This window comes from Augochlora pura, chromosome 5, assembly GCF_028453695.1.
Source record: "Augochlora pura isolate Apur16 chromosome 5, APUR_v2.2.1, whole genome shotgun sequence".
Lineage (NCBI taxonomy): Eukaryota > Metazoa > Arthropoda > Insecta > Hymenoptera > Halictidae > Augochlora > Augochlora pura.
This window is the reverse complement of record NC_135776.1, coordinates 13788227-13806284: the sequence shown is the minus strand read 5'-3', so window position 1 is coordinate 13806284 and position 18058 is coordinate 13788227. Positions and strand designations below refer to the sequence as shown.

Below are 18058 nucleotides of genomic sequence, written 5' to 3'. Positions count from 1 at the left end.
TTCGCTCACGCTCTCTGAATTAATCGATCGTCTATTAACCTACGAACTTAACCATGGAATAATGTCGCAAATGCAATTACATAATACGATTCTCTCGGTAGTACCGGGAATCTATTATCGGTGCGAGAAACGTCAAAAGGGCGAGACATAAATATGGGGGTGGAGGAAGATAAAGGAGCATATTAAAATAGATCTAGCGACATTTAGTGAAATAAATAACACTGTAGAATACTGTGTATAGTTTCCCTATGGTTAATCGCTAGTTTATGATACGAGATAAAAAGACTTATAGAATAGAATGCAGGAAAATTATACGTATAGCCATGCTGGTTACATATGAAAGAAGCGTTTACAAAATTTAGATGTAGACATTGTTCAAGTTGTTGACTACATCCTGCGCGATTAAATGTTTTATTATTTATGTTTAGCGTCTGTTATATATCTTCACTCTTGCAGCGATACGATCACTTATCGGAAGCATGAAAATTCTATACTGACCTACTCTCACTCGCGTCAAAACACGAGTCCGAAGCAAAAGACAGTTACAATCGATCGACGCGCTGTCGATTCGTGTAGCAACTCATTCAGTGACATCGCGTGATCGTCTAGAAAGAATTTCAGTGGTGAAACCATAAGAATCTCTGCAGGCATACTTTCCGATCGCTTTATCGACGTCTCTTGCCTCCAGTTAAACAATTTTAGTTCACTGAACTGCTGTATGAGATTCGTTTCGGCTGACCGAAACGTTAAAATATATAATAAATATGACCGCGTCATTTATTTAAATTAAATTAAACACTTTTATACACTTCACTGATTCTATACTAACTTATTTAACCTAGAAACAACCATTTAACCCCTTGAATTACAATAACGAGTCAGATTCGTGATAAAGTTTTCATGCATAATCTACTAAATATGAATATTATTAATTTATTTCGAATCGAAATCAAATTTAATTATTCTGCTATCGAAGTACAGAGACAAAGATAAATAAAGGGAATATAAGAAATAGAATTTGTTTAGTCCTATTAAAGAAAGTATTAAGAACGAATAAATTCTAATTAACCCCTTGCACTATAACAACGAGTCAGACTCGTGACAAAGGTTACACGCAAGCTCTGCTAACTTAATAAATTATTAATTCCTTCCATATCGAAATTAAATTGAATTCTTTTGTTATCAAAGCTTAGAAACAGCAGTGAATAAAAAGAATACAGAAAACAAAAATTATCTGGTGCTATTAAGAAAAATATTGAGAACAAGTTAATGCTAATCAACGTGACGCGAGAAGGAGTCATAGTGCAAGGGGTTAACACAGCGTGAAAGGAATCATAGTGCGATGGGTTAATGGTTACTTAACGGTAACCAACTTAACTTAATAGCAACTAACTATTTAATAGTTACTTGGCAGTAACTAAACAAACATTCCTGGGCCACCACAGGACCCTCCACCGCAACAAAGCACTCGAAAATCCAGACTGCAGCAGCGCGCCGCAATCTAGCCTCCATCCGTCCGCGTTTTTCCACCCTCTCCTGCGATCGAAGTTAATAACACCCCTGCCCTACAAATCTGGCAAAACTGCGCGGCGCCCTTTGTTTCCGAAAAATCCGTTCTCCCCGATCGGCCCCCTTTCCCCTTCATTACTATCATTCCGGCTACTATCTCACGCCATCTCCCCTCCCGGTCACCCTGCACCCCTCCAATCCCGGTAGGCAGTCGGTCGCCCCCTCCCCGAATCGCTCTCTCCCTCTCCCACCGTGTACCGGCGTCTCTCTCGCGCATCCACTCTCATTCAAAGCCGTCGCGTTCCGAGCCGACTTAGCTCGATTCAGTCGCGGTCGACCCGCCACGGTGCGAGCTTTGTCGATTCTTCGAGTGTCCGCGAGGGCCGTTCTGTCACGTTCCGTCGTCGAAAACTACAACCCCCCCACCCCAGCCCCCCCCCCCTCCCCCGCGGTGCAACCCCCGAAAAATAATCCGGCGACGACAACCCCTTATCGGCCGGCAGATCGAACGTTCCGAAAAAGTGTCGCGGACCACGCCGTCTTCCGGAGAGACCAGTAATCCCGGCCACCCCCCTCGACCGCCGGATCATCCCCCCGTAAATTCACCCCCGTGGCACGCTTTGATAGCTTGACTGGTGGCAAGTCGGGAACGCGTGGATCCGGTGCTCGACCGAACAGGTGTTTCCTGTCCGAGGATAGGGAGCCAGCAAAGGTCGATACACCTCGGTTAAGGGATGATGACGGTGTCGATGACGATGATGCAGCCGGAGAAGTGCGTCCTAGTGCGGTGAGATGAGACGGCGTCCAGTGTCCTCGATGGTCAGTGATTGTGCATCGGAGATCGGGACCGGTGACAGTGGCGTATAGTGCTCGTGAAAAGTGCGTGAAAACTCACCCCCGGACGGGATTCGCCCGCAGTTATTCCGGTAAGTGGCTCCTCCTCGATCGCGAGAACGATCTTTGCTAGATCGTGTTTACTGGCGGATCGTCGTGCCTTGTGTCGCAATTGTTCGAGCCTGTTTGTTTATTTGAACTGGATATGCTCTGTATATCTAAGGGCGCTTTAGATCATTTCAATATCTAGAGATGTCATTAACTTTAGTTCCAAGATGTCTGGATGATGTTGCAGTCTGCTTGTAGATCTTTGAGTCCATGGATAGGGATCAAGATACCATTGATAGTTGATTTAGAAACTGGTTTAAATAAATCGAACTCCCAAGTTCTCTAACATTCTTAATTTATATGTATAACATACATCTGCTCTTTATAGAAAAATAACACCCCAGAAATTCTATATAAATCTCAGAAAATTGATCTATCACAAGGGGGTAGTTTTACTTAAATAACTGCATAATTATATATAAATATTCTATCATACAGAGGCTTCTCTAATTTGTATATTTTGTATATTTTCATACAATTGTTTATACGAATGCTCTTGAACTTTTCTTTGCACGGATCCTTTAGTTTTGTAAACAATTGTATCTGCTTCGACAATCTGCTAGTTCGAGGAGTAGTGTGAACGAATTTAATATTCGCATCAAGAATCATTTCTCTTTTATTTATGAGAGGTTTGCTTGATTCGTCTGCATAATGATAACAGCTTAGAGTGTGTGGATAGACGTGTGTGATTCGGATTGGACGAGTGTGGGTGACGGAAGATTGATGAATCCGAGGGGTAGTTTTAATTGAATGCCTGAATTTACATTTATTTCTCTTCTCTTTATTCTGAGAACATGTCTGATCCGATATGTAGCGTAGAAAGTAGCGTTTCGCAATGCAAGACTTGTTTACATACCGATCCTTAAATCAGTGATTTATTTATTATCAGTTATTTATCGATTCACGCTGAACCGATCTGTACAGAGGACTCAATATTTCCACTTTTTTTTATTTTGCTATTATACATTTAAAATTTTCGCGCGTGTCGTATATTTCGATAAAATTTGTAACAAGGATCACAAAGGGACGCATTTCGATCCATGGATCACGTTCCACGTTCAGGAATCGAACGTATCGATGACATTCGCGATGACACGCTTCGACAACATAGACAGAGTAATTTAATATTATAATAGGTACACCTATATCTGTACTTCTCTCTATTTATAGATGTATATTTATACACCTCTCGACTATTGTCAAGAATTATATTATAAATATATATAAATTATATATAAATAAATCCCAGGAGCCATTAGAAAAGCGTGGTATACCTTTCCTTAAATTATGTTGACGATTTCGAGCCATAAAAATATTGTTTGTCGCAATAGACTGCGACAGAAGAATACAATACGTCAGAATTTTAACCCTTTACTGTTGCATTAAGTTTATACGCAGGTGTCATGCTATAATATATAATAATAATGTCGTAATATACATGATTAAGTAAAATAAAATTTTATTAACACCTTTCCAAAGTTCAAATATACGTAACAAAATAATGTTTTAATTTTATGTAAAAATATAGAAAATAAATTAAATAGCTTTGGCGGCTGAACAGCGCAAAAGGTTAATTGCTCCATCGATCGAACGAAAATAATTGTGAACGTTTGATCGCGAAAATGTTGGTCGCACGCTTTACAAGCCACGTTGCAGCGTTGTTAGAGTCTTTGACTTAATTCTAGTGTCAGTAGTGCTAAGTGGTGTCGCTTGTTCTAAAATTGTGACAAGGATATTTCGAATCTTCGCCAGCATACGTACTATCCATTGTGACTATTTGTTCCTAGCTACCTGACAAGTTCATGCAGATTCTCGTTAGCCCTCCTACTTTGTTTCCACTAATACAACGAGCGACGCATGTTTAAAGCAACGAGAACAGCAGCTTTGTAAACGACGATTTTACATTGTCGTTCGTGTTCGATGCGATAAAAGTTCCACGTCCATTGAACTCGTTCAGCTATCTGACTCAGATTCCGCGTTTCACTTATTCGATGACGAATATAGTATCGATCTCTGACGCTTTTGCTAACCTAGTTAACATTTTAATTAACACCATAAGCTTCTTATCGGCAATTCACAATGCGGGACTTATTATTAATCTGCTCTTGAATTATTTTTTCCTTTGTGGCCCGTTCGCTCAGTTCTCACCGCTTTGCATATTTTAATCTAAAAAACTTCCATTTACCTTATACAGTTTTTTATACTTTATTACAATAGTCACGCTAGAGTAGCCGGTAGTTTATTAAAATTAACGCAATTCGTATTAAATATCGCTTTTATTGCTAATCTTGGCTTAATTGGCACGTTAACCATTGTTCTAAAAATATCAATATCGCAATTAAAACGGACGGAAATAAATGTGGACCAACCCTAAGTGAGTAAGCTTAGGATTGTCTAAAATAAAAATAGTATTATTTTAGATGCATTAAGCACTTTTTAAATTTATTAGTCACTTAGATGCAATAATATTATAGGATTGCACGGCATTCGATGGAGAAATGGACAAATTATTCGGAAAGAACATTAATTCCTGCATAAATAAAATAAATGATACGCAACATAATAGCCAAATTTAAGATTGATGTGCAGATGACTTCGATTATACCAATGATTGAAAATTTCACGACGCTTCTCAAACCCTTGCCGCACTCTTTAACCAGATAATTATAAATATTATATATCCTTTTCTCCGCTATATTTAATTATTACACAATAAATACAAATTTTCTTTTTCCAAAAAATTATTACAATGATCAGAAAACGTCTAATCGATATAGCTAGAGATAAAATGGAACGGCATGGGGTTAATCTCCGTCGGTCCACTTTCAACCCCCGGAATTAATCCCCGAGAATTTCCCGTTTAATAATACCGGAATCGATCAGCGTAAATCCGAATCGGCGATGACATAATTAATAATTCGGGCTGGTCAATCAGCCTTGAAAGTCGCTCGAATCGGTACGAGAAATCGGTTTCGAGCTCTGCTTTTCGCCAATTGTTCCGCAGAGAGATTAGGGAGACGGTGCCGCGCGTTTAGGGTAGATTAAGACCCGATTAGGAAAATAGCGGAGTTTTAGGGACAGTTTCGCAGAGCGATCGTGTTCCGCGAGGAATATGATCGAGCGCTCTGGTCAGCGATTCAGTTGTCCGCGGAGGAATTCGGTCTCGGCGTCGGGGATGAGTTTGCAACGATAGGTTTCGCTTGCCGGCACGGTAAATTTGAGCCTCGTCGAATCGGTTTCCCTGTGGCCGGCGAACGTTTCTCGTCAGTGCGCCGAGATAATTTCAGGGGTGGAACCAGTGGCGTCGAACTTCGCTAGAGATGCCGAGCTTTCACCCTTTCGATAGGAGCGCGCGGATACGGGTTGTCTTTGAATCGCCGATTACGAAAAGATTGACATATCTGACCACTCGATATATTTTATTTTAAATGCGGAGGTCGAAAATGATTTTGGCATTTTTGCTTCTCCATTGCTGTTTCATTTTTCAAATTATTTATTAATTTATAATAATAGACCATAACTCAATATATTTTATTTTAAGTACGACGATCGGAAGTGATTTTGGCATTTCTATTTCTCCATTGCTGTTTCATTTTTCAAATTATTTATTAATTTAATATAATAGACCATAATTCGATATATATTATTTTAAATACAGTGGTCGAAAATGATCTCGGCAATTTTATTTCTCCCTTGCTATATTATTTTTTACACTATTTATTAATTTTGTTAACCAGTAACATTTGAAAGGGATTTTGGCGAGTTCATTTTCAAGTCTGATACTTTAATTAATCAATAATCTGTACCTTTTTACTCAATAATAATCAATACTCTTTCGAAGCAATGTATAATATTTCAAGATTCTTATTTTTATTAATAACATGTAGAAAGCAATTTAATGTTAAGTAATAATGTTGATTCTAATAAATGAATTCCGAACTATTTTTCACGGCAAGCTTTAGACTTGAATGAAATAACAAATTATTTCGGAGCAGATATTATGCGTTACAGTGTTTAAATACGTTAATAAAATATCATAAGTGCTAGTTATGTATGGTTCAAGGATACCCCTTTCAACCCACATGAAGCTAAAGGTTCAGAGATACATTTTAACCCCCGTCAAGCTTCGCCCTGCGGTCTGCCCTGTTCAAAGGGAAATAGTTCCACAAAGAAACGTATATTTTTGTTGCAATCGTATCCGCATCCTCCGCTTGTTTTATTATACACAATTATAATTATACCACCGGTTATAGGAAACCCTATGCATAGAGTGGTAGACGTCGCCATAGAGGAAAGGAAGAACAGGAAGGCATGTCTAAAAAGGTGGCGTTTGTTCCCCAGAGCAATTATTATATTCTCAGCGTACTGTTTAATTTAATATCATTTTCACTGGGTCATTGTATGCGGAGATGAATTTAATTATAATGAAAGAAATAATGCACATTTGTACATCATTTCATTATGTTTTCGTCTGCAACTAAATGTATTACTGGCTCGGTTATTTCTACACGGTCCGTGCTTTTCTACTAAAGTAAACAAAGGAAACATCGTGTCTGCAATTTCGTCAAATTAATATATCGCAAATGAATGAAATAAATTAAGAAAATAAACATTTTGTTACGAGATACCGTCTTTATCTTAGAATTGGTGCGTGGAGCGACTTGAGAAGATCCCATACATCATTACCTTAATTATCTAATCATAAAGTTGCGTTAACTATTAACCTAATTAATGTTCATCTAGCGACGCTTTCAGGCAGCCTGAGAGTAGTGTCTGGTAACCCACGCTTGCGATTGTCATTACATTATGACTGTCGGGGGGCCGAATAATATTATATCAAATTTAATACTATTTATTGTTAACTATAATTGCAACCCTATGCTTTATCAGTTCGTAGATATTTTTAGAAATTAATCTTCATTGAATTAATGTATACTACGCTAATATAAATGTAAAATTGAAGTGATGCTAAATTATTAATAATGGAGTAGCTTTCGCAGATATAATAAGGCAACTTTGGTAAACGTTTGTAATTAATATCAGCGTTTATGAGAATGTCGAAACATTAACGACTGTCTAAAATGCGTGAAAATTCATTATTAAATATATAAGTAAATGTAAATATAAAATATAAAATATAATGTAAAATGAATAAAATATAAATATATATAAATATAAATTAGTACTGCGAAGATAAGAATAAAAAATTGTCAACCCTCTAGTTCTACATCCTTCTAATTAGTCTTTTATTCCGAAATGTAGAAGCGATGCAATATTTTATTAAATATCAATTATAAGCTCCAAAAACGTTGTTCTGTCCTGTAATAAATTCAGAAATACGAAACAGTGCCATTCAAAATCGTAGAAACAGCGAACACAGGAACAGCAATTTTAATTATCTCCAGACCCTTTGAGCCCTGCCCGATAAAATGCCTCTGAATAACGAATTGCTCAACATTCTACAACGCCGCACAAAAGACAGAATATTCCACGAGACACCATAATTACAATTTCAACACGGCCTGGCACGAACATTTCCGAACAAGTCCCCGGGAATTGAAATTTTGTTAGGTCCTCGTTAGCACGAAGTAATCCGGAAAACAGGCCGCGTTCTTGCAAAAATCCGCGTTCTAATTATTCCGGCAACTCGCTGCTCCCGAACAACCCCCCTTTTTTCAGCGTTGCAACGTATCTTTTACTCGGCCAACTCTCGCGGCGTATTCGACCCTTTATAATTCGCAATTTCGCGGGTTTATCGGGTCGGCTCGTCCATTGTTCGCCCACCGAAATAAATAATGCGGGCGTAACAATGACAAAATGGCTTGATGCGATTCGATCCAATCGCCGAAACATGAATTGCCTGACCAGAAAGAGAGAGAGAGAGAGAGAGAGAGAGAGAGAGAGAGAGAGAGAGAGAGGCATGTCGTTCATTTTCAACGAAGCGGATTCGGATTGAATGAAGTACGTTTTATTAGCACCTCGGAATGCTTCCGCGAGTTTCTCCGTAGGAAAAAGTTTCGCAGCGTGGACAGGCTTTCAAGCGTAATCGACTCGACCATTCGAAATTCCGATTTAATGGGCGCAGCGAGATCGAAGGACGCGATCGACACCCGGTGTATTACGATTTGATCGTCGCCGACGCGGCAAATTCGATCTCGAGCGCCGCGATCCCGGCTAATTTTTAAATTACACCGCGCCCTCGTTGCAGCACGATTCTCGGACTCGTGTCAAACGGATTTTGTAACGCGTTCGGCAATAGCGTCACGCTCCTGTCGCACAGATCTCTGTCTTACGTAAGGCAAATGAAATTAATCGCGTGCGTGTCGCTGCTTATAATTACTGGACTGTGCGGATTTTATACATTTGCGAGAACACCGAGTTGGATAAATGCGAAACTGTTTGGAAGAATTTGAACACACCGATTCGGCGTATTACTTAAGTTATTAGTTGTTAAGGAAGACATTTTTATTTAACTTGGGATTTTTCGCGTTCTTTTGATTATCTGTATTTTGTATAAATATCCGCAGATTAAATTACAAATATTGCATCGTTCCAGAGAAATCGTGAAGCGAAAGAGAAGTCTGCGGTAACAGAAGTGTTTATGTTTTATAAGAGCGAGCACTGTTTTTAATAATACAGTAGAGATGCTGGTAACGAAGATCTTGTTGTTGTTAATGTTTCCTGAAAAAAAAGAATCGTCTGCGCCAGTTGCAGAACATGAATATTGCGAGTAGTCTGCGGATATTTCTGTAAAAATAAAAGTTTTCAGCTTGAATTTCAAGAAACGAGAGTTGCTTAAAAACTAATTCCTTCTTTAAATAATTTAATTAAATAAAAATCACGATGATGAGAGTATTTAATTGTTATAATATCTTCGGTGTAGATAGAGAGCTATATTTATTTAATTAAAAACATCATTAAATTACTAATTGTTGTCGTGCAAACGAATATGTTTTAAATGGCTGAAAAATCAAGAGATATTTAAATCAAGATATATTAATAAGAGCATTAAATAAAATGTGCAGTAGTTAACTGGAGTTTCCGCAAAGCAAAAATTGGCATAAAGTCAGGGTAATTGGGACACCTATCCTACTTTAACGGAGTCCGTTCCATTAAAACATAGGTCCTGTTATGAGCTGTTCGCAAACGTGGGATTTGTCGAGAGGAGCAATAAAATCATGTGGGAACGTGGCAATACCAGATACAGTATTTATATTTATATTTGCCGATTCGCTTGCGCGCGTCCTGCACGTCGAAACTCCTGTTTGTCTTCATTATCGACTCGTTATCGTTCTAATTCGAGTTACACGGAAGCCGATACAAATTCATTGGTCGCTATTTACTGATCGTATCGAAGTGAAATTTAACTTTCCGATTAAAATATATAACCTCGACGATTCTTAAATATATTAATTTACTAGCTTATCTTCGTTGCTTAAATAATTTATTAGAAGCAATGTGTCTCTATTATGAAGAATTAAAACAATTGGATACAGCAAAGTTGTTAGCTCAATGTATATCATGCTACGCATTATGACTTTAGAAACAGCTTCTAATCAAATTATAAATTTTTAAGCAAATTAGGATAGTATATGTATTGTATAACGTCATGAATATGTATATAATGTTTCTTAGTAATATTAATAAATGAAAGAAATGTCAAATGCGTATATACTCGCTCCATTGATAAAGTCGTTCTTCCTCCACGCGCATAATTTAATTAACATAACTAGAAAATATAATTATACAGCCCATATTGAAAAAACTAACTAGATATTTATAAAATATTTCTTTACATATCCAATATATAATTTCTATAAATTATTAGTTCAATTATCATTAGAAGTAAAATTGCTATTATCACGTGTTCATTTAAACTATAATAGCTGCTACACAGTAAATTATAAGAACTGTTTCTTGTATCAGAATAATATTTATAACTTCAGAGGACATTTCCTCAGATCTCAATAATATAGAGAAAGTTAATAACAAGTTACTTACTAGGTTAATACCCGCCCGCCTGATTGTAATTAATACGAACGCCTGCTGGACAAGAAGCAACACAGATTCATAAGATACACTGTATTCAAAACTAGTTAGCCAGTGTCCAAGCATGGTTCCCTTGCAACCGCTCAATTTTACATTGTCACTAGAGTGTCGAATAGCCATTGATTTATTATATATTGAAAACTTCTTCGACGATATCGTCTACTGGCTTCGAATCCAGTGCATTAACAATTTTCATGGAACATCTGGGTCGATAAGAGACTGTATATATATATACATATACATATATATACCGTCTATACACACATGTATATGCCGTGTGTACATACACGCCGTTCACACTCCGTTTTATAAATGAGCTTCTCATCATTCTCAGCCAATCAATCATGCTTGAGACATTGCCAATAAGCTTCCTCACAGCGCACATTTTTAGATTACTATTGGATCGTGTTGTAAATAACACCTGCGATGGGCGAGAACATTCGGAGTAATAATTAAATCATTGTCTCGTTTGGAACTTCGGAAATAAATAGTAATTAGGATCTATGGAGGTAGTGGAGATTAATTGGAATTGAGGAAGTGGGATTAGAAATTATTTGCACTGAAATTGGATATAATTGCTTGAGATTATTGCTATTTAATGTCTAGCAGGGGGTGATCAATTTTGGTAGTCGTAGTTGCAGAGGAGGGAATTAATTTTGTATATTTTAGTGAATTAATTAGTAAGTTTTCTTTAGGATGGTATAGTGGGAAATAATATAATATAGTGTATAATGTATCGTATTGTAGCAGGATATGGTGAAATATTATATGATATCATATAATGTAATATAATATGGTACAATATGATACAATACCATATAATATAGAACAATAGTACAATGTAATATAATATAATATAGTACAATATAATGTAATACAATATAGTACAATGTAATACAATATAATACACTGTAACATAATGTAATTCAATGTAATGTAATAAACATTTAAACGTTTTCTCAAACTAACTAAATATAATTAGTAAGTTAATTGGTGAACAAACTGTAAACAATTATCCTTATCACACATTGTAAAGCATGAATTGTCACACTGTTGTCACAGTTATCACACTGAAAGATCACTTCTACTTTTCGAACACCAGAAAATTGGAAAATTGCCCACAATGTATACATATATGTCAAGACTGTAGATCGTTAATTATCATTATCCTACCCCCCATGTACGTTACGTGTAACATTTGCATACCTGACGAGAAGTTACTACGGCGACAACTATTAATCATTTTTAGTAAGGAACAGAAATATTTAAACTCGTTAAGCGGATACAAACTAATGAGCACTTACGTCCACTAATTGAATACATAATTCGAAATATCAAATTATTAGCATTATTAACCCTTTGCACTCGAAGCCATTTTAACTAGAATTTTAAATGAACATTTCTGACTAAATAGCATTTCCATTTTATATGACAAAATGTATTTTATGCACATGAAATTGAATCTAGTAAAACTCGTGCAGCAACAGTTGTGCTTTTAATAATTTTTGAAATCTAATTTTTCATGATATAAAAATCATCTTGAAAATTGCTGTAACAATTTCAGCGGTGCCTCAGAGTCACCGCTCGAGCGCAAAGGGTTAAGAAAGAATGGTAAAGTGTGGGAAGCATACTATTCTCTTCAAAAATGATATTGAACTGATAAATCAATATAAAATGAATAACAAATGATAAAGTAGTGATATAATTTTGAATCGAAATAATAATGGAGTAACGAGACGACGATAGAATGATATAACGAATTGACAATATTATAAATGAAGGAACGAACAATTGAACGAAAGGAGGAACGAATAAACAAATGAACGAATTAACAAAATAACGAAGTAACAACCTAATAATATAATAAAATCGTGGAACTTTCCGCAGTCCGATACTCGTTTCAAAGCAGATAATACAGCGGGCAGACAGGTGATAATGCGACAGGTATGACTAACGTCAGCTTCTGTCGTTGATCAGCCAAGTAACATGGAAACATTAGGCGACCGTTCGAAAGTGGTGACATTGGCAGCGGATACCTCGACGCGCGTTACGCCGTAACGAATTTGTTTACAGGCTCGACTCGCGCTGCGCGCCGCCGCCCAGGAAAATTCTATTTAGCAAATAAGATCGTATCTGCCGGCGCGATACTGTTTCGCGTGACACCTGGAATAAGTGTTGCCGGCTATTTGTCCGAGCACACCTGTTCTACAATTCTTTCGCCGGCCGTATTGCGGCAGTCGGCTGGTCGCGCACCCTCTCTCGCGAACGCTCAATTGAAAGGCCACTTCCCTTGGATTTATCCGCGCGTTTACTGCCGCCATTTATTTCCACCATACACCTATTCTGTCTCATAAGTTGCTTGCATTTCGAGTTTAGCCGTCGTTCTACTTAATTTATTTGTAAACGCCATTTAGCTGTCGCTGCATTTGCTTAGTGGATGTTCTTAGATTTCATCTGTCTGGATTCGTCTGTGTAATAATATTTACAGGTGGCACCTCTTATTATCGATTTATTCTATGTCTATATATTTTGACTGTCATTTGTTTATACATAAAGTTTGGAATATTTATAATGTATACATCTGATAAATATTTTGTTTGGAATCAAGTTTTCTCGGTAATATTATATATAGAGAATTTGTCGAATAAATTAGTGGTGTATAGTATTTCTCTCACGATGTTTAAATATTTATTAAATAACGTGAGATATTTTTAAATGTAATAAGGGTATTCGTTAAAATTCAGTCTCCGTTATATTTTATTAAGCAGAGTGCATTCTCTATCAATAAACTGATCGCAAGCGTAACAATGAAAATAACTGTCTACCCGTGTCGATCACGATGACATTTAAAATAACAATGCCTCGTTAAATGTTGAGAATACGGTACCAAAAATATTTCGAAACGGACAAAAACCATTAAAATTTGGAGCAATGCATGTCACGTTGCAGTTACATTCGTAACAACGTACGCGAAAATAATTACGGTTTTTATTTTAAATACGAAATGATCGTCACCAATGATACACAAACGTGACAAGCCGACGTATAGTAATCGCGCCGAGTTTATCGCTGAAATTCATCGATTGCCTGAAGGTCGATTTATTTTTCATAGAAAGCCGCAGTAGTGTGCGATGGAAATTATTACAGGTGCCGTAATTATGCGAACGGCTATAATAACAATAAAACGCGACAATCGAACCCTAAAGTTTGTTTCACCAGTCAATAAACTATATTGTGCTTGCAATTAGTTAAACAATTATTTACCGAGTCTCGTTTGCACAATGCTTGCCAATATGCTTTAATACCATATGCATTTCCACGATGTTTTTTTTAAATGTTGTTAAACTATTTCGTTTTACAAAATGTTCCTACAATCTAACCGAATTAAATGAATTATTGTTATAAAGAATTTGGATTCATTGTTCTTTAAACGCTTTGCTTCGATTTTCAACTGCTCAAGTTGAATACAAATTGTTAAAAAATCCCTGCGCTAGGATTTTATCGATTGTATTGTAATGTAATGAAAAATGTGGCGATTAATAACGAAACAATAATGTCAAGAATAATGCGTGAATATCCGTGACGGTTCTTTCGAGATTTGTTCAAAATTGGAATGTCAGCTCGTCACGTGACAATGGTTATCGTATCGTACCGATTTCATTATATAATATTTTGTAAATTTTTCAATCGTATGGATAATAAACAAAGCCCGATGACCCAGTTTCGATCTAAAATCGTTCCCGTTGTTTTACAGAGAGACGCGGCATTGATTATCGATGGAAGCAAAAGTTATCCACGCTGATATTTTAATGAATCGACAAAAGGAGAAGATAAAACGATGGAAAACCTTTTTGACCGATGGCCTGCGATCCCTTTTTCATTTTCACGATTCCTGTAACTCTCTTTGTCATCGGATTGACTTTGTTAGTGACAGTTGGCTGAGTATTGTTCCACCGGGACAATATTTCAAATTTTATGCCTTTATTTCGATTGGTCCATTTGTTCGGTTTTATTCCGCGGCGTCTCTGTGTATGCGTGTACAGTGTGAAACAAAGTTCAACCATTCGTTTTTCATTTCATTTACACCGCTCGGAAACTATTTAAAAAAAAACCGAGCAGATCTCTGCTAACTATCTGGACGCATAAATTGCTTTTCAGTGTCGTCCATGGATGGATAAAATGATTTCCAATAGTTTGTATTCATAAAATTTGGCAATGACAGCAAAATACTTTAATTGTTCCATCGTGGACGAATATTTAAATTGTGAATTATTTATTAGAATTCTTTATGGAATGTTAGCTTCAGTCATTTGAATTATATAAAATAAATAAGAGACAAGAAATTAGAGGTTACGAATCGAGTACAAACTTCTCTTAGAGAGAATAACTAAATTTTGAAATCGATTAAAAAATCATTTGAACAATTGCACAAGAAATATTGAGAAATATTAACCTAGTTAATATTAAACGATTAATATTAACAACATTAACTTTGATTTAACATTTCAAATAATGATTTTTAGAATCCAATTAAAAAGTCATTGAAATAATTCTACAAGAAGCAGAATTAATAATCAATTAAACGATAAATAACGTATTCAGATCTATATAAATAATAAGTAATTATTTCGATCGTTCATTTAAACTCGCAAATAACAAATAATGTTTCTGTTTAAACAATCGTTTAAAGGTAAATATTTGCTAAATCGATGCCCAATATATTGCTCATCCCTTTCCATCGAAAACCGATGGGAATAGCTGCGCGAACGTCGTGCGAACGAAGTCGACTGAACGCGAGAACCAAACCGGCTGACAAACGAGTAGTTTCTCAGCGCTGCTAAATATTTGATTGGTCCATCGGAAGGTTCGCGTTGGCATCCAGCTTCCGCGGAAGTATTCGCACAGTGAGATCGCCGGGGGAGACGGCAGCCGTAATATTCCAGCGGAAAGACAATCGCTGACGAAGCATAAAGTCCAAAGGGGGATAATAAAGCGAACCGTTTAATTACCAAGAGACAAGGAGACGCGTAACGGGCTAACGAAGCTTATTGCGACTCTATCGAGCATGGGAAGACTGGACGGTGTAACGGAGCAAAAGATCCACGTGGATTTCGCTCGCAGTTCTCGCTTCTGTGCGCCGCCGACTTCGGACAAGAAAGAAGAGGCTTCGAGCGAATAAAACGAGGGAAGACAGTAAAAACAAGCTGAACGTGTCACTATAATTGATACCACATCGTCCAAGTAATTCTGCTTTTCCTTTTATAAGGACGAACGAGGGTATGGTGCACAGTACTTCGCTGTCGAGAATTCAGTGATAGATTAGTACAACTTTGGAATCATTAGAGATATCGCAATGATATTTTAGCTAAAAATATTTGAAAAATAGTAGCTCTTAGCTACTGATAATTAAATATTTTATTTGCATTTGTTGAGCAATAAATTTCAGTAAATTTTCATTGATATTTTCGATTTAGAAAGGAATTGTCTAAATGTCTTTATATAAGCTAATTTTCACTAAAAATAATTGAAAACTAGTAGCCTTTAGCTACTGATAATTGAATATTTAGTTTGCATTTGTTGAGCAATAAATTTCAGTAAATTTTCAATGATACTTTCGATTTAGAAAGGAATTGTCTAAATGTCTTTATATAAGCTAATTTTCACTAAAAATAATTGGAAACTAGTAGCCTTTAGCTACTGATAATTGAATATTTAGTTTGCATTTGTTGAGCAATAAATTTCAGTAAATTTTCAATGATATCTTCGATTTAGAAAGGAATTATCTAAATGCCTTTATATAAGCTACTATATAGACTGTTGCAAAGCAATACGGATTGAATAATTATTAATTTGAAAAAGAGGAACTTTCCGTTCTGTGTCACTGAATTCTTCAAACCGGAGCATTGCACGGCGTTTCCCGAAGCGCTCTTTATTTATTTCTTTGGACGCGGAAAGCGCGAAACGAGCCGGCATCGCCGGAAGAAAAGCGTCGTTGAGCTTAACTGTGCTTACCGCCGAGCCCTCCGCCGGTGATCTTTATTTAAATAGAATGTCGAGGGTAATTTCGAATTACTGCCGACCTTTTTTTAACAAATCGAGCCGTCTGAAGGCGATGTTCCTATAAATTGCTAGACTTCCCTGTAGTTCGTAGAACTTGGAATTTAGACAATTTTAGAAAAAGAAAAACTGTACACGTCAATTGACAGCTGAATCAATTATAAACGTTTTCTTGTGCCATAGTTTGATTATCAAAAAATAAAAGAAAAACTGTACACGTCAATTAACAGCTGAATCAATTATAAACGTTTTTGTGTCTCTTTTGTGTCTTTAGTCTTGTGTCCGCACAAGAATATTCGTTCCGCAAACAAAATTTGCCCAAAAAAAACTCTTTGCCCAACAAAAGCACCCATCGTAAAAATCGAAAAATTCACTTTTGGTTGTTTACAAAAACACGTGTACCTCGGAGATAATTAAACCTTTTGACAAACAGACGCTTGGCAAATGTTATAGACAGTCCTACCAACCTAGGAAAAAAAATTTACCTGCCTTCCTAATGCCCGGGAATTTTAAATGACAATTTCACCTTACTTTTTGATCACAGTAGTGGATCCTCAATTTATATATGTATAACACTTTCCTGTTTCTATATCTTTTTAGTCTAGGGGCACGGTAATTGGGGCATCTGCCGTGTTCGTAGTAAATAACTTGTGTAATTATGTGATATATTTACAATATAGTTAGTAGAATAAAGTAATTAAGTAGAATAAAACATATAGTATATTTACAAGCTTCGATCAATTTTGTCTGGCATTTCCACGAAGCGTAACTTGTACTTCAACAAAGTTCCCGGTGAATATCAACAAAATTTCATCCGGATATTAACAGAGTTATGCTCCGGCGAAATGTAATGCAGACTTCCTCTCTCCGTTACGTTAATTAACTTTTTTCAATTTTATAGTCATCTAGGATGCATATACGCAATGTCTCGAGCTCGATGATCATTCTGAATAAACAACGTGATTAAATATATTATTCTTTTAGGTAGTTATTGCATACATTTAAAACTGAATAAATAGATAAATAAAGTAGTAGTGGTATAGAAATATCGCTTTTACTTTTCTTTAAAAATAGCCTACTTTCAGGATTCGAATGCCTCTTTGGTGAATCGCAGGATTTCAAAATTGAAGATAATTGAATCTGACAGCGAAAGAGAATCGAAAACAATGAAGTCACTTTTGCGTGACACCAGTCGATAATCGTTAATTGAAAGACACGTAGTATACTTGACACCTTGCGTTGAGGAATCAACTACCTGTCGAAATGTCGATGTCAGAATATTGTTCCATATTTATTAAAATATTTTTTTTACATTATCATATTGGTTTATATTCAAAGAATTGCTAAAGATGTCATTGTTGTAAAGAATAGCCTTGAGATGAAGGGGTTAAGAGTATGAACACATCTTCACCAACACTTATAGACTATAATAGATTTTCTTCTTTATGTAGACATTATTAAACTCTGCATTAAATACATTTACAACAAAAACGAGTTAATT

The 18058-nt window shown here is 36.3% G+C and overlaps 1 protein-coding gene across 2 annotated transcripts in view; it reads left to right on the top strand.

Moving 5' to 3' along the window:
- Window positions 1–1872: 1872 nt before the first annotated feature.
- The window catches only part of LOC144469807 (octopamine receptor beta-2R), an 89268-nt gene continuing 73082 nt past the window's right edge, over window positions 1873–18058 (top strand). For both annotated transcript variants that reach the window (XM_078180468.1, XM_078180470.1), the window contains exon 1: window positions 1873–2435. The gene's annotated coding sequence lies outside the window, so the exon portion shown is untranslated. The remainder of the gene's footprint in view (window positions 2436–18058) is intronic.